This window comes from Puma concolor, chromosome B2 (genome assembly GCF_028749965.1).
Source record: "Puma concolor isolate L17-30 chromosome B2, mPumCon1.1.hap2, whole genome shotgun sequence".
NCBI classification, from domain to species: domain Eukaryota; kingdom Metazoa; phylum Chordata; class Mammalia; order Carnivora; family Felidae; genus Puma; species Puma concolor.
The window spans coordinates 58,359,641-58,383,974 of NC_141671.1; the positions used below are offsets into that span (position 1 = coordinate 58,359,641).

At 38.3% G+C, this 24,334-nt stretch overlaps 2 long non-coding RNA genes across 2 annotated transcripts; one reads left to right on the forward strand and one right to left on the reverse strand.

Annotated features, from left to right (window-relative positions):
* Positions 1 to 458: 458 nt before the first annotated feature.
* Positions 459 to 8,853, reverse strand: LOC147581005 (uncharacterized). Its single transcript, XR_015251311.1, has 3 exons — positions 8,669 to 8,853; positions 2,681 to 2,786; positions 459 to 2,562 (listed from the first exon to the last, which is right to left on the reverse strand). It is a non-coding gene; the product is annotated as an uncharacterized LOC147581005 (long non-coding RNA).
* Positions 8,537 to 22,337, forward strand: LOC147581006 (uncharacterized). Its single transcript, XR_015251310.1, has 3 exons — positions 8,537 to 8,869; positions 13,260 to 13,377; positions 22,151 to 22,337. It is a non-coding gene; the product is annotated as an uncharacterized LOC147581006 (long non-coding RNA).
* The last annotated feature ends 1,997 nt before the right edge of the window (positions 22,338 to 24,334 follow it).

Genomic DNA, 24,334 nt, shown 5'->3' on the forward strand with positions numbered 1-24,334 from the left:
CCTTCACCTTCCCTGCATTAGATTCTGTCCCCCTCCCCCTTGGCCTCTAAGCATCCTCAAAACCTCATCCTCCATATAAAAAAAAAAAAAAAAAAAAAAAAAAACTGGTGAAAACCATCACTGTACTGTACATCACAGTGATTGATGTTTTATAATTACCAGCCCCCCCCCCTTATCAGGCAATGATAGAAGGGATCATACAGGTATGAATAAATAAAAGATAGTTCTTCCTGGCATTAGTGGAGACAGAGGAAAACTGGTATTTTTAATTAGTCACTAAGGTGTGGAGGCAAATTGCATTGTTTCTGTTAATAGGAAATATGTCTAAGGGTGGCCTTAGAGGATAGTATTCACCTCTGTACCCATTTACCTACTTACTCATTTATTTAATTCAGCAGGAATAATTTTTTTAATTTTTTTTTCAATATTTATTTTTGAGAGACAGAGAGAGACAGAGTGTGAGTAGGGAAGGGGCAGAAAGACAGGGAGACACAGAATTCAAAGCAGGCTCCAGGCTCTGAGCTGTCAGCACAGAGCCCAATGCAGGGCTCGAACCCACGAACATGAGATCCTGACCTGGGCCAAAGTTGGACGCCCAACTGACTGAGCCACCCAGGCGCCCCTCAGCAAGAATATTAATATTGATAATCATTATTATTACACAAAAGTTAATAAGACATGATCCCAAAGAAGGGATAAATGGATGCAAGTATTACCTAAGTAAAAATATTTTATTATTTTTATAATTACAAAACTTACACACATGTGCCCTAAGAGGGTATGATGTGTTTCTATGATGTTTTCTGCTAGTTGACTTTTTCTGCCTAAGATGGTCACCAAGAATATGCACAATTCTTCATGTTGGAGAAAATAGAAAGGCTTGAGGGACACTTTTTTTTTTTTAATCTACTGGCTTTGAACGCACTGAATCTTATGAACTCTAAATACTCTTATTATCCTTAAATTTTCCCAGCAGCTAACCAAACTGTGCTATAGGAAGGATTATCCATATTAATAATATCCAGCTGCTTTTCTAACAAGATAAACTGATAATTATAAATAACCTAAGCAGAAAATAATTTCTTCTTAGGGAAGGGTCTAGAAGCTTGCTTTTGATTATATTCACCTACTGTCAAAAATGATAAGATCTAATAAGTTCTCTAGATATAGTATATCATTTAGCTTAATTTTCAGAACTACTTGATGAGTTAAGTACTATCCTACTACTGCAAGTAAAAAAAGGGAGGGTCAGGGGTGCTGGGTACTTGCCCAACATGCTACAGGAAGTAGGAAGCAGAATTGAAGTCTGTCCAGTTCCATTCCTGGGCTACTCAAAACTGTTCCATGCTTGATGAGCAAGAGGCCATTGCCAGCACCTCTTTACTCAATCATCCTTTGAGCATTCACCATAAAAGGAAATTCATCTGTTTCCAGCTTCTCTGAACAATAAGCTCCTTGCATCTTTCTTTTCTCAATAATGTCAAAAGAAATATGAGAATATAAGTGAATTGAGACATGAATTTCCCTTTTTCTTATTCAAAAAGACTCTTGTGCAATAAAGAAAGCAAATAAATTGATAGAAATTCGGAGTATTAAATCTTGACAAAACTTTGAACAGATGAAATCATTTTTGTTTTTATTAATGACAAAAACCTTTTAAGAAGTCTCTTGGAGATGAATTCTCTTTCAATTTTGAACTAAAAGCAAATAGCAAATAAATGTAACAGATACTAGAGTAGGTAATATTATTTTTAATTTTTTGCTAAGAGTCATTAAAATAATGTTGACATACCACTCAACAAAAATGCGTGTCTTTGAATCATTTTTAAAATACAGGTTTTACAAGGGTGCCTGGGTGGCTCAGTCGGTTAAGCGTCCGACTTCGGCTCAGGTCATGATCTCACGGTTAGTGAGTTGGAGCCCGGCATCGGGCTCTGTGTTGACAGCTGGGAGCCTGGAGCCTGCTTCAGATTCTGTGTCTCCCACTCTCTCTGCCCTTCCCCCGCTCATACTCTGTCTCTGTATCTCTCAAAAAATAAATAAACGTTAAAAAAATAAAATAAAATACAGGTTTCCCCCAGTATTTGAAAACAGAGCATGCCTAATGAACGCTTTTGTAGGCTGAAATGGCATAAACTGAAGAAGCGATTACCATTAATTTATACGGAAATTTTTCCAAGTGTTCCCAGACACAAAAAAATAATCTCTGAGGCTTTTCTGAAACCTTGGGACACGTCTTGCTAGTAGATACACACAGTAAGTCGAGATAGAGTGTGGATGCTCACAGAGTTCAGAGCTATGGTGGCTTGATGCAAAGATGCTGGGTGTCGTTCCAGGGAAAGAGCTTAGCAAGGCCACTCTCGCTGTTGGGGTTCGCGCTGCCTCTATAACCATTCACTGCAAAACAAACGCTGAAAGCAATTTTTGCTTTGCACCCTTTTTTTTGGAAAAGTGAAAATCCTCTTTAGATTTCTTTCAGTTAGCAAAAACAGGTACCAATGTAGATCTTTCGTGAAAGTGAAGCGGCATAAGGCAAACTTTAAAAAAGCAGAGGGTGGACACCTGAATAACAAAGTCAGGAATGAAAATGGATTATAAAAACAATTCATAGAATAGTTTAATCCAAATGAGTATCTTGTGCTACAAAATTAATTTTTCATAGAACGTATTCAATAGTTACATCATGCTTGAAGGCGTGAGAGCTTTGGAGCGCCTGGCTGGCTCAGCCAGTGGAGAGTGAGATTCTTGTGTAGTGAGTTCGAGCCCCATGTTAGGTACAGAGATTCCTTAAAAATAAAAAAAAAAAAATAATCTTAAAAAAAAGACAAGAACTTTATTTACCATATTTACACAATTTAAGATTCTGCTGCAAGTATGTCTAACTAGCCAGGAATTAACATTTCTCTTTAATTCAAAAACTAAGCCTATATTTTACTTTTAAAATATAAAAATAATCAAGAAAATACCACCTGACCTACAGTCCCTTTTACTGTTGCACTAGCCACTGGGTTTCACCTCAGTGGAAAACCTTGATATGACCCTTTGTTGCATATGCTCTGTTACATAGGAAAATACTCCAACACATGTGCAGAAGGTTCGACCAAAAGTAAAATACATGATGTGAAGTCTTCACACAGCTGCCTGAAGAGTATACGGCCTGTCTCACTTGCAGTTAGACAGCAAGTCGTACCTTTTCCCCATCTGCTTTCACTAGTAATCTGTGTAAGGTTGACGGTGGGCAGTCGGAGGAAAGTTAAGAAGGGGCAATTTCTAAATAAAAATGTAGGATACCCACCTCCACGACAGACCATTTCCTAGAGAGAGGTTGCTGGCAGATGTTGAGATAAGGTATATAATCATAGGATTTCCAGTCAAGAAGCAATATAGGGAAAGAAAATTCTTCCATCCAGTTATTAAGCCTAACCTTTAACTATACCCCAACCAGAGTCAGGAACTTTGTCACATGGCAGAGGGGCCCCTCCTCCTCCCTGACATTAACATGCCAGCAGAGTGCCCCTGGCTGGAAGCTGAGAGAGCTCAGAATTCTAGGCCTGGACATTTCAGGGCTGAGCACTGCAAAGTCAGCCGTCCGCTTCCAGCAATTCCTACCAAAAGTGGGAGACACTAGATCTTTTCCTGAAAACACATCAACACTGAATTCTAAAACAGGCCCAAAAGTGACCAATAAATTCCTTCAGAACCCTCTCAAACCCTCCACTGAAAAATGAATTTGAGGACTATCTCCTCTTTTTCAACCAAATCTAGGCCAATTATTATTCAATCTGAATGGGCAGAAGACATAAAAGAGGAGCTAACCTGCTTTTTACCTCATTGTGAATAATCCGAAACCTCCTGAGCACGGTACGAGAACGCCTTTCCAATTGCAATAGATGTGTCCCTGATAAGTGGCCTTTAACATGAGTTTCTGAATTTACTCACAGTATAGGTCCTGTTCCATGTCAACTCCAAGTTAGTGTCTAACGCTTTAACATCATTTCGCTACATTTTCCTCCCTCTTCATTCCAACCTCACCTTCTCTCCCCTGACCAAGTGTGTTCAAACTTCCCAAAATAGCTGTTGAGTGGATGTGGGCCTGTGTCTAACTTCCCTAAAGCAGGACACACCTATCTCTGCATTGAGTACAGAGGCGAGTGAGTTCAAAGTGATCTCAATAAACGCATCGCCAGCCAGTCCCTCCTTTCCAGCAGCTGCTATATGGGCTTATGCTACACTTAATTTATTAGCCTAAGACAAGTTAATTGCATAGTTTCCACAAAATAGAACATGTTGTTCATAGTAACTACATGCTAATTCCTTTGAAAACGTCAGTAATTATACAGTGACTTTGCATCTCCCAACAATTGTGTGATTAACTGGTGTTACATGTTTGAAGCTATTAGCAAGCTCAGCACCGAGGCAGACAGAGTTCTGACAGGGTTTGTGCGTTAAAAGGACATTTTACTATCCTAGCTTTGTTCCCCAAGAACTTTGCCTTTTTATTAACGCTAGTGGGTTTGCACACAGCCCTGCTGAGGCAGGAGGGCTCTTGCAGCACCAACAGCCTTGACATTTAAGGCAACCACACAGAAGACAATATCAATGGTTGCCCAGTAAATACACATCTATAAAAAGTTCAGTAAACACACAGGTTTAGTGACTTGAGTTTTATGTCTAAATACAGCTTGAAGATCACACTTCAGGCCGACTACTTGTGAGAAATGATTGTGGTTTTAAAGGTGTTTGAAGGTATGTGGCCTTAGGATTCTGTCTCGTAAAGCCAAGAAAGAAGTGTCATTTTTGCCTGACATGCTGATTTGGCTTTGAACCTCACGTTTTACCGAATATTCTGCTTTGGGTTACGTTTATGATGCACTCTTAATTTCTCCAATGTCTTCTGGGCTTCTCTTTCTTCTCCCAAACTCCTTTTCAACCTCTCCAGGTTTGATGAGAAAACTTTTGTCATCACATTATTTTTTTTTCCAAATATCCACTTTGGTTGGTGGCTTCAACAGAAGTGAGTCTTAGGAAAATGAGGTCACAAAGACTCCCCGTGAGTTTAAGTAAAAAAGTGTTTCCATTATAAAACTAAGGGGAAGTAAAGGAAATGCAAAAGTGTAGAAAGCAATGATTTTACAGAATATACATTTCTTACCCAACTTCAGTAAAATGCAATCAGCAGTCTGATTCAGCTACAAAACCCTTTTTCCCCGCCTCTTTTTTTCACAGCGCTTCACAGTGGATGGGAGAAATATTCTTTAGATTTCAACCCTGGTCGTTTGGGGTTGGCAGCTCTATAGCACCCTCCCGGTTTTCAGTCTAGTAACTTGGCTTCTGGTATTTAATCCAAGTGTGGAAGCATTCAGGCCATGCCCTGGGGCACTAAATCATTCTGTGCATCCAATCTCAGGTCTCTCTTGAGGAAGGCAACTCCTGCCCAGAGAGGGAGACTCCACCCTTGACCTTGCCTGTACGACATGAACCCCTCAGCCATCTCTTTCTGCCCTCTGTTTCTTGTAAAGCAAGATCATGAGCCTGCTGGCCTGACGTGCCTGAGCTTCATGAATGATCATTCTTTCTGATTCAAATATCAGTTCTTTGATGATTCATTTTCAAATGGCCCCTGGGAATGATATCTGAAGTTCTATAAACTGTGGCTTTATAAAACCAAAATTGCTTTTCAGAGGCGGATTGAATTTCCAATGATGGAAAAGTTGAGCCATTACATTTCAGCCTCCCTTGGAGTAGGGAGAGTGAAGAAATCATCTCCATGTTTCCTTGGATCCCTATATTTACCCCCAAAGCAGCAGCCTATAGCAATTTATCATTATCAATTTTATGTATTCACTAAAACTCAATGTAAAATTTGTAGTGTAAGCAGAATATATATATGAAAGCAATAGGGGAGTAAAACAATCATATGAAGAGAATAATAAAACAATCAAAATGAAGAGAAATAGTAGAACATATCAAGAACATATGTTTCTATGGTTCAAATTTCTGATTTTAATTATAGATCCACATTTGAAGTTATTTGAGGATTGGCATCCCACCAATTACTAAAAGGCCCATCATCTAATTTCTAAAAAGAAATAGTATTGGAGAAATTTTAAATCTTCTGCTCTACTTCTTTTTTTTTTTTTTTTTATGGGGAGGGGTAGATGGAGAGAGGCAGAGGGGGAGAGAGGTGGGAAGAGAGAGAGGGAGAGAGAGACAGAGACAGAGAGAGAATCCCAAGCCGACTCCATGCTTAGCACAGAGCCTGACAGCAGGGTTCAATCCCATGACCCTGGGTTCATGACCTGACCCAAAATGAAGAGTTGGATGTTCAACCGAATGAGCCACCCAGGCACCCCACAAAGTTTATTGTTTGATAAGTAGGTTCCAGGCCCAGCATGGAGTCCAATGTGAGGCTTGAACACATGACTCTGAGATGAAGACCTGAGCTGAGATCAAGAGTTGGAGACTTAACCAACTGAGCCACCCTGGCACCCCTCTTCTGCTCTGCTTCTATAGAAAACCTGTGTTATAGGCAAAAACTTTTACCTTGCTTTATCTTTTTAAATGTTATACAGTCTGATAAGTTAGTTTATTATTTCACTTAGAGTCTGGTAACAAATACTTGACATTCCATTGTATTTGTTAATATCAGTAGAACAATGATCTGAAACAAGATACTTGAGAAGAGAACAATGGCTACTGGTTTCAATATCAATAATTCCTATATTTACTAGTTTTCTTCTTATTTTAGTAAATATTAAAAGGGCACTTTAAGCTTTTGAGGGTGAAGGCAGAGTTTGCATGGTTGATAACCTATATAATAACAAAATGAATTCATTGCCTACTATTTTACAAAGCACTGTACTAGGCACCATGTGAACTATACCGAATTTTCACTTATTGCAAGTTCTATAAAAAACAGTTATGAGTATAGCTTGTGTTTATCAAGCACTTACAAATACCAGGCTTGGCATTAAGAATTTACATGGATTATATCATTCAATCTTCATATCAACCCACATCAACATTTTATCCCCATTTCATAGAGAGGAAATCAGGTTCAGAGAAACTGGGCTACTTTCCCAACATCTCACAGTTAGCAAGGAGCAGAGCAGAGCCCCTGGAGCTTATGCACTAACAACTCTGGTGTAGATCTTCTCCCTCTTGTCAAGGGTACTTGAGTGTGAGAGGATTAATATAAGGATCAAAGGGAAAATCAAATAAATACTGCATACACCTGAGAACATGCATGTAAATTATTAAGCCAATAAAGGATTGCATGCATATTTGCAAAGTAGGAAACACAAAGTAGGTAATGTTATGTGACTGCCCTTATATTCGTTTTATGGCTATTTGACACATATTGTTGTTTGGCATTTTACATGTATATGAATCCCTCCCTCAGCTAGATTCTGACCTTACCAATGAAGGACCATGTTTTCTATTTTAGGAATCTGCCATAGCACTTAGTACAATGACATTCACATAGTAAGTGCTTTACAAATATTTGTGGAAGGAAGGAAGGAAGGAATAATAGGCAATTAAGACAATTTTGCATATGGTTGTGTGGAGTGGCTATATGCAAGGGATAGCAACAGCTTAAAGTGAGATAGCAAAAGCCTGGATAAGGCAGATTAGAAAAAATGGATAGAGTCAGGAAGTGGGTTATAAAATAAGCAACCTTTATGAAACACTTACTATTTGAAGTGCTTTTGAGGTAATAAACCATTTACTCTTTACAATAACAATCCTGTGAGGTAGGTACTATCCTTATTCCCACTTTATAGATGAAACACACAAGGATAAGTAATTTAACATCACCCAGGCAGGAAGTGGTTGCATAAAGAACCCATGCAGTTTTGTTCTGCCCTTGGCCAAATAGAGGATCTGAGAGTACTTTGAGCATCCACATGGATGCTAAGACTCAAGGAGAACAATGATTCAAAGGTTACAACAAAAATTCAGGGCTGGAATGTCAGAAAGTTATACAGTATTACCTAACACTGAGAGAAAGTTGGAATGGGAAAAGCAAAAAGGGAAAATGAGCAGGCGTGCCATTTTTTTCACATTCAGCTTAAGTAATGTTCAGAACATTCCCTGGAAGCCATCTTAGGAAAGGAGCCTGACCTGGAAGAAAGGGGAGGGAGCTTAACAATAAGAAGAACCACAACAACAGACCTTTGCATAGCCCTTTATATTTTGTGGGAATTGTGTTTAGTGAGGTAATTAACATACATTCTAAATTCAGTAACTGAACTCATATACAAGGTTATTTGACAAATTATTTCATTGTTCTTCACAGTTTTATAAAAGTCATTATGTTTCTTGGTTTGGAGAAGAAAAAACTGAGACAGAGTTTTAGGGACTTGCCAGTGGTTTCTCCCCTAAATAGACCCGCAAGCAGGTCAAAGCCTGATCTGGCTCACTGTCATGCAGATTTCAGTTAACAGGAAACCCAGTCTGAGCAGCCGTCCCTACCTGGCAGCACAAACTAAAGCCACCCCCACTCAAACCCCATCGCTCTTTATCTCATCTTTTATTGTCTTGGGCAACACAGCATTCATCCTTCCCATGGCTTACCTCTACATTGTGTTTATTTTCTATTTGCTCCCCCTGGAATATAAACTCTATGAAAGCAGGGTCGGGGTCAGTCTCATTCTGTAATCTTTACCTATAAAATGTCCTGCAAGCAGTAGGCCTTCACTCAAGGTTTTTTGCAGAAGTGAATGAAGCCCAAATCCCCAAGCCTGTAGTCTCATCACTGGCAGAGGACACGTTGGCTGAAACCGGGCAGGACAGCGGAGCAATGCATTCCTGCGGTTTCTCCCCCTCCCACTGTTCCAGCTCTGAGATAACTGCTCATTTACAAGAGGTAATGTGGGCAGGGAATGAAAGAAAACAGGAATTAATTGGGGGACTTTATGGGAAACTCTTCCCAACAATGAAAAGTGGTTTTGGATTGAGTAATGCTGGGAAGATTGTAGGGTAACCGAGACGTACGGAGAAAGCAAACGGGATAGAAGCAGTATACCAAAAGGTCATTCGGGACTTCTCTGGTTTACACTGAGTTTACATTAATTCATTAAGTAATTTATTATCAGGTCCTACCTAAAACACACACTTTATCAAAATTTTCACATTAAATATAACATCCTTAGAGTTTCTTTCCCATATCCTATATTCTTTTAGGGCTGTATTTTTTTTTAACGTGTAAAAGTCAAATGAATCTCCTTTGTGCACATATTGTTTCTGGTTTTTGTTTTGTTTTGTTTTGTTTTTCTTGCCACATCCAAAGATAAATAAGTTCTGGTTTAGGGCGCCTAGGTGGCTCAGTCAGTTAAGCATCTGACTTCAGCTCAGGTCATGATCTCACGGTTAGTGGGTTCAAACCCCACGTCAGGCTGTGCTGACAGCTAAGAGCCTGGAGCCTTCTTTGGATTCTGTGTTTCCCTCTCTCTCTGCCCCTCCCTCACTTGTGCTCTCTCTGCCTCTCTCTGTCTCTCTCTGTCTCTCTCTCTCTCTCAAAAGTAAATATACTTAAAAATAAAATAAAATAAAAAAATAGAGACCTAAAGAGTGAGAAGGAATCAGATGGGCAAAGGATGGAAAGAATATCTCTCCATGCAGAACAACATTCTTCCTTTCTTCTTTCCAATTTTGTGTTTTGGTAATCAGTGCACATAAAATCCCTTTATGTAGGGATTGTTGATTCCCTGGAACCTTCTTCCTCCTCCATGATTGGTTTTAGCCAATCATGGTAATGCTATGCCCCTTCACCAGTGATTGGTTTCAGGGTGGGTGTGAAACTATATTCTGGCAAGTGGATATGATAGAAGGCTTCTGTAAGAGTTTTGCTTCTTTTTAAAGCAGAAAACTAGAAAGGAGAGCTTACTGTTACTGCCCCTTCCCTCTTCTCGCCTTCAGTGTAGAAGTGATGCCTGGAGTTGTGGCAGCTATTTTAAGACTATGAAGCAACAAGCAAACATGCTATGTGTAGCTGAATAAAAAAATGCAAACAAGATGTATCCTTGATGAACTTATTGAGTCATTGGACAGCCCTGAAGTCTGCTGCCTGCCAGACTTTGTCTCATGTGAGAAAAAAAAAGCACTATTTTTAAGTAACTTTAGATTTTTCTATTATTTGCAGCTGAAAACATTCCTGATATAGCAAAGTAGTGGTGTGATCATATTTTAAAGATCTTTTCTTTTTTTTTTGGGGGGGGGGGGGTAGAGGGAGAGAGAATCCCAATCAGGTTCCATGCTGAGTCCCTGGTTCTATCTCACTGTTAGGGTGGTGGGGTGCTCTATCTCATCACTGTGACATTGGGAAGTGAGCCAAAATCAAGAGTCCAATGAGGCTTAACAAATTGAGCCACCCAGGCACTCCTTAAAGAAAGTCATTCTTAAGGAAGATCCTGCTGTTTGAGAGACCTTTTAAGGAAGCTCTCTATACAATATGGAAAATTGACCACTAACTAGACGTTACTATAAATTTTCTATGCTGGGTACAGTTCATGTGACAAATTCATAATCACACAGACATCAGATAAAGGGAGATTTATCACTGTAAGATGAGAACAAAGACTTTAGAACCTTTTCTCCTTAGATAGAGGTGTCTTTTGAAGAAGGCTTTTCTGAGAAAAAGCAGAGTTAAGTCTAGGTGGAATTGTCACATCAGACTCCATTCAGTCTTTTCTTTACGCTAACTGGTTACCTGTTAGGGCAATAATTCTCAAAGTCCTGTAATAAAAAGATTATGATATTTGATATTCTATGGCTCATTCTATTCTATTTTACATAATTTCTGTGAGAATGAAATTCAGATACAGGATACAAATAAGCTTTCATTGCCATTGCCAGAAAAAAGTACATGGAAAACAAAGAAAGGTAATAAAATACATTAAGTCTGTTGATAAAGAGGATTATACCTGATGACCCTTAACAATAATGGTACAGATGGAATGTGACAGGCAATCAGGCCTCCACATTTTTTTTAATATGATACATCAAGAGATTCTTCCCTCATAAAATCATCAATGCTGCTGACCATTTCAAACAGAAAAAGAAATAAATCCTGAACTCTGGAGCCTATTAAATCCCATCTGACTAAACTCACTATTCAATTCTCACTTCTAGGAGGCTTTGAGTCAAATCAAGTTCCATTGCTTTGAAATTTTATACCTCTATACCTAATGATACAGAGCTACCTAAAAAAATGTGTGTGGGATTTAAATAAAGAGGAATGAGGGGCGCCTGGGTGGCGCAGTCGGTTAAGCGTCCGGCTTCAGCGAGGTCACGATCTCGCGGTCCGGGAGTTCGAGCCCCGCGTCAGGCTCTGGGCTGATGGCTCAGAGCCTGGAGCCTGTTTCCGATTCTGTGTCTCCCTCTCTCTCTGCCCCTCCCCCGTTCATGCTCTGTCTCTCTCTGTCCCAAAAATAAATGAACGTTGAAAAAAAAATTAAAAAAAAAAAAAATAAAATAAAATAAAATAAAATAAATAAAGAGGAATGAGTGGTAATGAGGAAATCACTCCAGCTAGAATAAGACCTATGCTCTAATCTGTCAATGGCAACCAATCAATGTCAGATATTTTTTAAAACCTATTGTCATCTATTTCATATTTTTGCCATGAGATAATTGTTGAAATGTATTTCCTGGTTTTTGTTCAATATTGCATAATTTTCCACTCTGTTTTTTTTCTCTATGAAATTGTTATATTATTAATAAGTATTTTCTAAAGCTTTTAAAAAATTGTTTAAATAATTAAGTATAAATAATTAAGTATTACTTCTGGCTATAGTCACATACTACTTATCTTATAGCAATAAATTCAACTTTTCTTTAACCTGCCTAATTGCTAAGGTACACTTTCTGAATGAGTCAGAGTCCTATAGATGCAAACAACAGAAATAGGCTCCCAGTTGATTTACACAAAGAAAACACTGAAAGATATCAGCCCTCATTATCAGACAGTAAGGCTAAAGAACCAGACCCAAGGTATCCCTATTAGTCCAGGATCTGGGGATGACAGGAATAGTGTCATCGTGGCAAAAATCTAGACTCTCACTCCTGGATTAGATGAATTCCTACCATTTTCTGTCTTTAATCTTCCTCCAAGATTTAAGTTCCAGGCAATAAGTTTCATTAACCTATTTTCAATCATATACTCAAATATTGGTTAAGAAACTGTAGGCATCCTGGAGTACAATCCTACCAGGCTAAACTAATAATAATAGTAATAATAATTATAATTATAATTCCTCTAAAAGGAATGTGGTGTCAAGAAGGGGAAATGAGGGGCACCTTGATGGCTCATTCAGTTCAGTGTCTGACTCTTGATTTCGGCCCAGGTCATGATGAGATTAAGCCCCATGTTGGAGTCTGTGCTGACAGCTCAGAGCCTGCTTGGGATTCTCTCTCCCTCTCTCTCTGCCCCTCCCTCCCACTCATGCATGTGCACATGCGTGTGCACTTTCTCTCTCTCTCTCTCAAAATAAATAAACAAACATTTAAAGAATAAGAAGGGGAAATGAATGCTTGGCAGTCACAGATTTAAGATGCCCAACACACTATTCTTAACCATTTTCTGTAAACTGCCTTTCCAATTTTCAACTCATGGCTAAATGAAATAATTTTTTGCAGCCATTCTAAAAAATCAGGAAGCTCCTTATCATTTGCTTGATGGCCTCAGTAACTGAAGTATGGGAGGAGCTAAGTGGCTTTTATTCAAGCTGGAGTTCTGATCATGGAAAGCTCTAGGGTTCATGATACAGTCAGTTCACTAATGGAGTTTTCTCCCCATTGCTGAGTGGCAACACAATCAGTTGATTTGATGAAGTGGCTTGTTGTGCATCATGTTGAGTGTGAAAGGTATGAATGATGTCACCCAAAACAATATGATCAGCTATGCTTCATTCCTCTTTCATATCACCAGCTGACCAGTCGTCACCATGGACATGGCCTTCCTTCTCTTCTTTGCTGTCCTGTATTAATCCAGAATGTCCAGTTCATCCCACATTTTGATTCCCTCTGTTGCTTCCTTGTTCCTGCTGGTAACTTGCTTTCTCCACTTTGTTAATATCTACTCCTTCTCCTTCCTCTCCTCCTCTTCCTTCTTCTTCTTTAAGTAGGCTCCACACCCAACATAGGGCTTGAACTCATGACCCTGAGATCAAGAGTCACATGCTCTATGGACTGGGCCAGCTATGTGCCCCTTAACTATCTTCTTAGTAAGGAAATCCTGCCATCCTTTATTTTTATAGGGGGAACAGAAAACCTTAGAAAGGAGATGTGTGTGCAAAACGCTAAACTCAGGAGAACGCTGGCCAGTTAACAGTTTCAGACTCATCAAGGAGCAGAATGGGAGAAATACTTTAAAAGGTAATTACATTCTTTGCTTAGGTTTTTGGCAGAGTTGACAGTATTGAGAAATAGTCAAATTCAACCTGTGGAATAGTTTTAAGAAAAAAATAAAAATTTTGATTACATATTGATTTTTCTTAGGATAAGGAGAATGAGGTAGCCTCTTGTTTTGTTGATGAGCCAATTTTCTTATCCAGTCTGTTCATTGATACGATTCTATTGCTGATTGCTAACCCAATTATTTCATAAATGGTTAAGTTAGATTTTCAGAGGAGTATACTTGAAAGTTATCAGAAATAATCTGGACAAGCTTCTCTTCATTTTCTTTCTCAGTTCAAGTGCTAAGAAATAGTCCTAACAATAGTTTGAGGCATCATTAGATATGTATCTTTGTTTGGGCAGAGCATGTATGATTTGGTCTGGGAGTCTGAATTGCCCACAAATACTTCACTGAACTTTTCAGAGAGGTTAGCTACCCTCAAAGCTGAAGCAAAAGTTCATGTCATACTACCTTTATTAGTATCCCTGCAATCCCAGAAAGAGAAAACAGAAGAATGAGGACAGAAATATGGGAGAGCCAGTCCAAGGATGACCTACCAGGACAACCTTCCAGTTTTGCTTCTTCCAAGACCCTGACAAAGCAGCCAAGCCATTCCCACCGGCCCCAGAGTCCCTGTATACCTACAACTCAGTACACTTTTCTCTCTCCATACTAGTCAATGACCATTGGTACTGCTCATGACACTGCCTACAGGGAGAATTTCCTTTCAAGCCTGTCCTTCCATCCCTGGGTGGGGCTGTAATGAGTAATCTATTTTTCTGCTGGCACTAATGTATGGTGAGAATTCATGTGTAAACTGGGCCTGTCATCTCTTCTTCTCTCACTTGGTCACAGGGGATCACTCCTTCTCTCTCACACCTCATGAGGCCCCAGATGTGAGTTGAGGGAAGTCCATTGATACAGCAGTGGCAGGTGCCATGAGAGTTTGAAATACATGGATATGTAATTTACTTGTGCCTTCTGGGCATGTTCAGGCTGGACCCCAATTTTTCATTTCTATCATAAGTCTGCTGATACATCTACCAAACTTATCACTCATTGTGTCTGATAATAGCATAACAGCAGTTCTAGTTGTTTAGTCACCTGACGTTCCGTGATCGGGCACACAATTTCTACCAGCATCTAGTAAAATATCCAAAACCAATTTAATACCATTTGCGACCACTGTTGTTATCTCCTCTTCCTGAACCTCCTAAGTTGTATTGGCTCTGCCCATTTCAAAGCCTGATTCTCCAGCCTTTCTCCTAAACAATGAGTACCTGAATCCTTCTAGCAAATTCCTTTTATTTAAATTAAGCAGTCTGCTTTTGTTTCTTGCAACCAAAAATCTCTGACATATGAAAATTGTGTACTGGTCAGGCAGGTTAGGTAGTTATGTAGTGATTAGTTCCTTCGTTCTGAATTATGTATTTTCACATTAGCATATGTTATCATCATGACATTATTTATTGATCTGCTACAGCAAAACATAAGAAAACTGAGTTCCCATTGTTCCAAAGAGAAAAAGCAGCTTGGGTCTCTTGCCTCTACAATAAAGCAAAGTAAAACACAACAACACTGTTTACATCTAATTTGATCCTAGACTTCCTTCTGTGGTTATTTCACATCCAATTCACACAACATTCAATGCTATGCATTTAACTAACCTAAGTGTGAAACTACATATCCACTCCTGAAATTCTGTTAATTTCATATAAAAGAATCAATTACAGGGGCCCCTGGGTGGCTGATTCAGTTGAGCAACTGACTCTTGATTTCAGCTTAAGTCATGATCTCATGGTTCGTGAGTTCAAGCCCCACATTGGGCTCCACCACTGACAATGCAGAGCCTGCTTGGGATTCTCTTTCTCTCTCTCTCTCTCTCTCTGCCTCTCCCCTGCTTTTGTGTGTGTGCACTCTATCTCTCTCTCTCTCCCTCTCTCAAAATAAATAAATAAACTTTAAAAAAAAAGAATCAATTACAGGGATTTTTTATGCTTTAGTGAGAATTATATTTTTTGTAGCTACTTAGATTAGGACATTAAAACTGAAAAAATATCAATATCATTCTTAAACTCCTTTTTCCTTAAAACAACTTCCTGTAAACTAGTCAAAGAGATAGCCAGGTTGCTGGAGAACAGAAGTGAGAGGAGCACTTTTCAATGCATTCCTTTGAGGCTTTAAAATTTGGCATTATGTTGGGGCACCTGGCTGGCTCAGTCGGTTAACTCACAGTTTGTGAGTTTGAGCCCCGTATTGGGCTCTGTGCTGACTGCTCAGAGTCTGAAGCCTGCTTCAAATTCTGTGTCTCCCTCTCTCTGACCCTCCCCCATTCATGCTCTGTCTGTCTCTCTGTCTCAAAAATACATACACATTAAAAGAATTATAATAAAATAAAAATAAATAAAATTTGGCATTGTGTTAACAGATGTCAATTCAAAACATAAAATAAAACCATCAGCTTTCAGAAAAGCAAGTAAATAATCCAATAAACTGTGCTGATGTATCTTTGTATGAAAGAATAATAAATATTTGGTAAAAATTATGTTTATAGGCAACACTAAATGATAACATTTAGGGATGTACACCGGGTGGTAAAAATACAAACAAAAATAAATTATTACCATAAAAGTCATTGGGGCAATAAAATTTCAGCAGCAGTGGAGAGGGTTATGTTGAGGTAGAGAGAGGTGGCTGAGAGAGGTGGTTCCTACAAGAGTGCTTACCTTACACTAATTGATTCTTTTATACAGTTTTCTGTATCTGTGTTGTATTTCACAATAGAAAACATTCTCAAGAAAACTCTTGTTTTTTGAAGGATTTTTTAATGGGTTGGGAAAATGCTCACAATATAAAATTCAGTGGAAAAAGGGCAGGTACACAATCTGTAGATTCCAGGTATGCATATGCACAGTGGATATTTGCAGAAATAGACATTACAATAAATATACCAAACGTGAATTGTATTTCATTTTTTTCTTATTTCATATAGCTGCTCTCTTGGCTTAAATGTACAACATCATAATTTGTAAGATAATATTACAGAAGTGAGGTGATAAATCTAACTTGCCAGGTAAGCACTGTGTTAACCCTTCTCCTTCTTCAGTTCCTATCAAGGTAGGCATTTAATAGGTTATAATCATAACATTTTAGAGCTAGAGAAAAATCATGAGATCATCTTCTCACATACCTCTATTTCTCAGAGGCAGAAACCAAACAGCAGATAGGCTAACTTGGCCAAGGTCCAAGATTAGGTAGTCTTGGACCTGGGACAGGGCCCAGTTTCTCTGCTCCCTCTCACACTGATGTATGCGTTGCATGGAGGGTGAACACAAAGCCTTGCTCTTTAAGAAAAGTTTTACTGACTTTCCCCAGAACGTGAGTATTATGAGAATTATCATTGAGCAATATTACCAATAAAATGTAAATTTGTAATGCAACAGCAAATGCTGAAAATTAACATTGGAGAGATTTTATTTTTGAATTTTTTAAAGAAAGCAACAACAATAACACATTCTGTGACTTCTAGAAGACCTGCTTGAATTCACTTATCTAACATGGTAATGGTAGCTTGTGACTGCAATAAAGTCCATCATTACTGCTTTTATTGCTATAAAAATGATAAAGCCTACACGGCAACTGCTTTCGAAAATGCTTGTTTGGACAGGCTGCTTCTGACTTCCACCTCATTCGTACTTTAGCCCCACTTCTGTGCCATGTAGACCCAAGCAGTTTGCACAAACACCACATGACCTCAACTGTACCTCCCAGAGAGAAGGAAAAAATAAATAAATAAAAGAGACAAATTACTAATTAATAGATTAAATAAATAAATAAATAAATAAGATAAATGCTAATTGCCACTCTGTTTCACCTAGTCTTCATTTTTTAAATTAGTTTTCAAAACGCTTCAAGTTTTAGTTCCTTGATATATAATATTCTAACTTTCCTCCCCACATTTTATTACTTTGTGAAAGATAATCTGTAACCTCTAACCTTCACTGAGCACCTACTACATGCCAGACACCATCCTCAGGGGTAGGAATATAGAAATAAATAAACGTCTCTTCCCTCAAGAAGCTCGTTATATAGTGAAGAGGCAGCTACACAAATAAGCTGATGATGGCAACAAGATGTGGGTGGTACTATGTGGAAACCAGCGAATGTTCTGCTGATACTTAACACAAGTGGGTGGCTCTACATTTCTATCCCTCTGTATAACATCTTAGAGCCACAGGATGAAACCAAGTGAAGCCCTACGGGTCCCAATCCCCAGTTCCTGTCAAGCTCATATAAGCAAACAGCTTTTCTGTCTGAATGTAGAAAACAAACACTATACTATACAAAAAAAAAAAAAAAAAAAAAAAAAACACTAAATAAATCCCTCAGATAGAATTTCAAAGACTAGAGTGTAAAAAATATACATGTTTTATCTCTACCTTTCCACGAAGTGGACAGAGAACTAATTCCATAAAGAAGGGGACTGTGGAAGACATTGTAATACACTAACCATCATCCACGTCATTCCTTATGAACAGATTCTCAATTTTATTTGGGGCAATAATGTGTACAGCCCATAGTACTTTGTAAGATAATTACTATTCCAGACCCTTTTGCTGTTAAACATACCAATGTGGCACAGTTCTGCCAATGAGATTTCATGGAAATCTGTTAGGAGGCTTCTGAGACTTTTTCAATGCTTGTAAAAATAGCAATAAGAGAAGAACTTCCTTTTACTACTTCTTTCTGATTTGAAATCAGATGAGATGTTTGGAGCTGTGGCAACCACGGAGCAATGAGGTGGCAAGAATAAAGACAAAAGCCAGCATGCTAACGACACAGAGAAGAAAGAATCTGTATCCTTGGTAACATTTTAGGGGGGTTGGACTGTGGACTGCCTGCCCTCAATTTCTGTTAGGTAAACATTACATGTGTCTATGAGTTAAGCCATTTTAAAATGTTTATTATGTTACTTGCTGCTGAAAGCATTGCTAATACAGATAAATATCTAACTTGTTCATCTCTCTAACTTTAGTACTGAGAACAGCGGCTGACATGTAATAAGTGGTCAAAGAATAGTTAATGAAAGAATAAAGAATGAATGGATTTTAGATCAGGTACCAAGCACCATACCTAAACTTGTGGGTGGTAAAGATATTGTACTTATTTTATATTGAATTTCTATCTTGAGTATAATTTCTCTAAAAATAAAATGTGCAATGCAAATTTTGTTTGCCTTACACTGCTTTATCCTTCCTAACAAAAGCTCAAATTTTTTTATCCTTCAGCACATTATTCAAGGGAGGACAGACCCTTCTTTGGTCCCAGGAAAATCAGTCTTATTTGATTCAAGCCAATTGTGCTTGTCTCATATCCTTTGCCTATGCCTGGGCATCGGAGACACCTGGAGCCAATGGGGCTGTTGAGTTTGTGCTGAAAAATCAGCTGGTAGCCTTATGGGGTTTCCCTTGTGCATAACAGTTGATTTTCTCTTGCTGCTCTTAAGATTCTGTCTTTATCTGGAATCTTTGACATCTTAATTATATGTATCTTGGTGTGGACCTACTTGGGTTTGGGGTTTTTGGGGGGGTTTCCTTGTTTTTTCTTTTTATAGTATTTCTGCACTACCTGGACCTGGATTTGGTTTACTTCCCCAGGTTAGGGAAGTTTTTAGCTATTATTTCTTCAAATGACTTCTGCTACTTTCTCTCTCTCTTCTCTCTCTCTTCCTTCTGGAACCCCTATAAGGACAATGTTAGTAGACTTGATTTTGTCCCAGAGATCTTTTAATCTATCCTCATTTTCTTAATTCTTTTCTCTTCTCGCTGTTTAGCTTGGTTGCTTTCCAATACCCTGTCTTTCAGATCACTGGTCCATTCTTCTGTATCTTCTAATCTGCTGTTATTTCCCTCTCGTGTATTTTCCATTTCAATTATTGTATTCTTCAACCCTGAGTATCTTTATGATCATTATTTTGAAGCTTTTCTCAGGTAGATTGTTTATCTTCATTTTGTTGAGTTCTTTTTCTGGACTTTTGTTTTGTTCTTTCATTTGGAGCACAGTCTTCTTATTTTGATTGACTTTCTGTGTTTGTTTCTATGAATTAAATGGAAAAGCACTTTTTCCTGTCTCAAAGGAATGGCTTTGTGTAGGAATTTCCTTGGGTAGACTGCATATTCCTTGCTTTGGCTGGCTAGCTCGAGCTATAGCAGGCACAGGCTAAGGACCACAGGGCACTCTACACAGAGATGCCCTGGCAAGACAGATGAAGCTGAAGCAGGTACAGGCTAGAGCAAGGGGAGATCTCAGGGTATTCCATGCAGAGAGCTCCCTGGCAGGATGACTGAAACTGAAATAGGTGCAGACTGGATGGTCCTGGGGTGCTCCAAAGAGGGTTATCCTAGCAGGACACCTGGAGCTGAGATAAAGGGTCATGGGGGTATGAGATACAGAGGGTATCGGGAGACTGGTAGGATAGCTAGAGCTGCAGTGGGTGGGTGATAGGAGGTTGCAGGGCACTCCATACAGAGGGTGCCCTGGTGGAGCTGAAGCAGACGTGGGCTAGGTATGTCTCAGGGTGCTTTGCACCTGTTGCCTTGGCCAGACAACTGGAGCTCCAGGGGTACTGTCCAGGGGTGTTCTGGTATGCACCATGCTAAGACAACCTTAGTATTATGGCTGGAGCTTGGGCAGGTGTGTGGCCCTGGGGGGCCAGCTGGGGTGATATGGGCTAGGGGCCCAGGACTCACTGAAGTGGCAGGCAGGCTAGGATGCCCAGGCCCTGGTTCTGTCTATGCTATCAAGGTGGAGAAGTAGCATAAACAATGGTGCTTACCAGTCCCTCTGACTCTCAAGAGCAGTCCTCATGTCCCCTGCCATTTTAGACACTCAAGGGCTGGTGAGACCTTTAAATCATGGCTCTTTTTCTGTGCCCCAAGGAAGATGAATCTGCAAAGAGATTCCTCCATTACCATCTTGGACCCAAATTTTGTTTCTTCATACTGAAATGTCTTTTCTGCAAATTGTCACAGCAGTGGAAATGTCACTTTACTTCTAGGTAAACCACTGAATCATTAATCTTGTCCTTAGTCACTCAGTATCCCTAGTATTTTTGTAACTAATTAAGTGAAAAACTTCGGTTGAATAATATATATAATATAATATAATATAATATAATATAATATAATATAATATAATATAATATAATATAATATATATAATTTATTTTAATAGTATTCTTGAGAAGATTGATCTTAGACACTTGATCTTAGACAAAAGGCCGAGGAGCGATGAGAGAAGTATTGATAAATGTGTAGAGATTCTGTAAAATGTTGAAAAGTTTAAGCAACAAAGTAACATTAAGTTGTGACATTTATAAAACATGGTATTTACTTGTTTGTTGATGTATTCATTCACATGCAGATGCTCTCGCTAGAAAAGCAGAGGGATAGGCAGACATAAGAAAGATTAAAAACCCTCACAAACTAGGCAGAGACAAGAAGCTGAATAAAACTGGAGCCAAAAAACAAAACAAAACAAAAAACTATGAAATTGAAGGAAGGAAGAGAGCCTTAGTTCATAATATGTTGTATGATTTAGATTTTTACTCAAGTGAGATATTAGAGAATCACAGGTTAACCACCTAAATGCGATAATTTTCAAATAACTTAGAAAAAGTATGGTTTGATTTATTCTAAGAATTGCTATCATTAACTTAAAATTTTATCTTTGAAGAATAAATCATAATAATACTGTTTTTTTCATACAGTAAATATTCCTTCTATTTATTCTTATTGATCCTATTGGAAACCTTGTTTTTTATTGCCTTGTTTAAAATCTAAACCATCAATAAGATAGCAAAGCATATTTTAATGACACTTAAACCTTTTGCAACCTTGAACAAGTAGAAGACTGGCAATAAGACTTTAATCTGTCAGCTCGGCAATTTTCTAAACCTGTCACTAAATTCTGTGAATCCACTTACCCAAAAGGTCAGCAGAAGTAAAGTCTTCATTGCACAAGTTGATACCAGTACTATGTTGTTTGCCAAGAACACTTAGTAAAATAAAGAATTCCATTGTTTCAATAGGTTGACCTAGCAACTTAGTCAGAAAGGTGGGTTTTTTTGGTTTTTGGTTTTAAGTCTATTTATTTATTTTGAGAGAGAGAGAGAGAGAGAGAGAGAGAGAGAGAATCCCAAGCAGGCTCCACGCTACCAGCACAGAGCCTCACATGGGACTCAAAACCATGAACTGTGAGATCATGACCTGAGCCAAAAATCAAGAGTTGAATGCTTAACCAACTGAGCCACAGGTGCCCCAGAAAGGTTTTCTTTATACTAATTTAGATGAAGAGAGAATAAAGTCAAATAACTGTTTTAAGGTAGAGGTACTCCAAAGTAGTGCTTAAGGGCTCTGAAGTTTGATAGATCTGGGTTTGAATCTTGGCTGTACCAGCTGTGAGATCTTAGCTTACTTTCTCTATGATTCAGTGTCTCCATTTGTGAGATGGGGATAATAATAGTTCAAATGCAACAGATACTGCTGTCTCTCAATATCTATTCTCCCCTTCTTCCTCAGCAAAAGAATCTTAATTTTTTAGCTAGACACATAAATGATTGAAAAAAAAAATCTTTTACAACTAGGTGTGGTCTAAGTTCTGGGATATATGTGGAAATGGTATGTGCTACTTCTGGGAAGTGTCTTTAAAGAAAGAGGGTGTGACCTCTTGCACCCTTCCTTTTTCCAACAGCTGGAAAATGACGTAATGGCAGGGCTATAACAGCCTGCTTTGTCCTTGAGGTAGCCTTGTGAATGAAAGCTACGTATGCCAGAAGTATAAAACAAAGATTGAATCCCTGCCACTACGTCATATCATCCCTGGACTGTTTCTGGAATACTGGAACAGGAAAGAGAAATAAACCATCTACTTAAGCCATTGTTTAGTGGTATATAATTCTTCTCTCTCTGTCAACCTTAATCCTAATTGATAATACTACCACAAAGAAAGGTTTTGAGAATTAAATGAGATCATGTGTGAGCTATATAGTAGGTGCACAATAAATGATGCCTATTATCATTATCATTAGTAATATTCAAAGATAATATTATGGACTAAAAACACATAAGAACAAAATATATCTATAAAAACATACCTTTCAGACCAGTGGCATTAAGGAATCATAAAGACACTTATCAAAGAGTAAACTCTATCCTGGGAAGCAACTTTTGATGTGATAAAATAAATTACCTGCAGTAAAGAAAAGAGGTCAAATATCTAGAATAGCTCCAAATCTCCATGGTAACCATATGATTTCTTATACCGAGTGTCATCCAATGTTCCCAGTCTGAAAGACCTTGAATATTAATGAGTAATTGAAAATGGAGTATGTACATGTGGTTTGCTGTAAAGCAAAACCTTCTGACTGGTGATGGATCTCCTAATGGTAACCTCAACTGTCAACAAAAGCACTATGCAAGAAAAGAAACAATTTTCAAAAGATAAACATTAAAAACTCAAAACAAAGACCATTAGTAGGAAAATATATATATATAATAAATAAACAATTTAAATACATATTTGATTTCTGCACCATAATTTGTCATGAATCCTTTGAAGCTACATACTATGCATCAGAGATATTGATGGAAAATTTGAAGATTCCAGAGCACCCTCCCTCCACCCCTAATCAGAAATTATGTCCAAAATAATGTCATAAAAGATTTTTTATTAATGCAACCCAATAATTTTTCAAAGTATCCGTTGTCATGATTTTTACCTCTTTCCCATAATTCTGCTGCCAGAGCACACCTTAGATGACTAGTTTGTTTTCCCTAATAATTCCAATGTCAATTCTGTTTATTTTATTTACTTTTCTAGTTTTTTATACCTAAACTAGGTTTCTTGAAGCCCCAGCAGAAAAGGCAGGAGTAAATTTTACAGCTGTTATGCATGCATACAATTAGCATTTTTAGGTATCCTCATCGCAAAGAACTAGCAATGGAATCTAACTGTGGTAAAGGCTAAGGACCGTACTCCACCTCACCAGGATTCATATTTTGAGACTGAGACCAAAAAAAAAAGAGGGTGGGAGGGGATGTAGGTATCACCATCAAAATTTTGCAAGTAAACAAAGGTAATGCTTAGAGGTATTAGATAACTTGACCAAGATCCCACACCTTGTTTGTGTATAGCCCAAACAAGATCTGATTTTAAATCTCTTTAACGCTATAGCTTGGGCTTTTTTCAGCAAGCCATTTGGCCTCCACCACAGAGAGGATAAAAGCAAGATTTTGCCTTTAACACTTGGAATAGTAATGCAATAATCATGAACGTACTTGGGAAGTTGCAGAAAAGATTTTTTGCAAAAGGGTGACTCAACATTGAGAAATAGTCATTAGGAGATTTCAGATCAAAGAAAAGATATTCTTGAGGCCCTATATGTTTTGGAATTCAGATTTTAGAAAGAAAAAAAGGGTACATATGTCATATATTATGACACATTCCAGCAGGATCTAGATAGCACCCCTTTATCAAACACATTAATATTTCTGTAGTAAACCACATGAGAAGCTATACAAGTCACATGTCAGTTCAGTAGTTTTTACTGCTAAATGAGTTCAGGTCAGATCAGGTTTTGCATTTCTAAAATACTTCCTCTTTTCAGAGCCTTTTGGATCTCATAATTACAGGTAAAGGACATGGACCTATACTATGTCCTGTCTCACCAGGTGAGGGAAATGCTTATGATAAACTGACTGATTATCAGAACTGACTTTCCACTAACAGAGTGAAGACATCACATATGCCAAGTCTGTCCCATATAGTTGGCACAAGCTTGTTTCCTGTTTTGTGACTCAATTACAGTCCATTATGTGACTCAATTGAATTTAAAAGTAGGCCATGAAAATGAAATACAGGTCAGTATACTAAAAT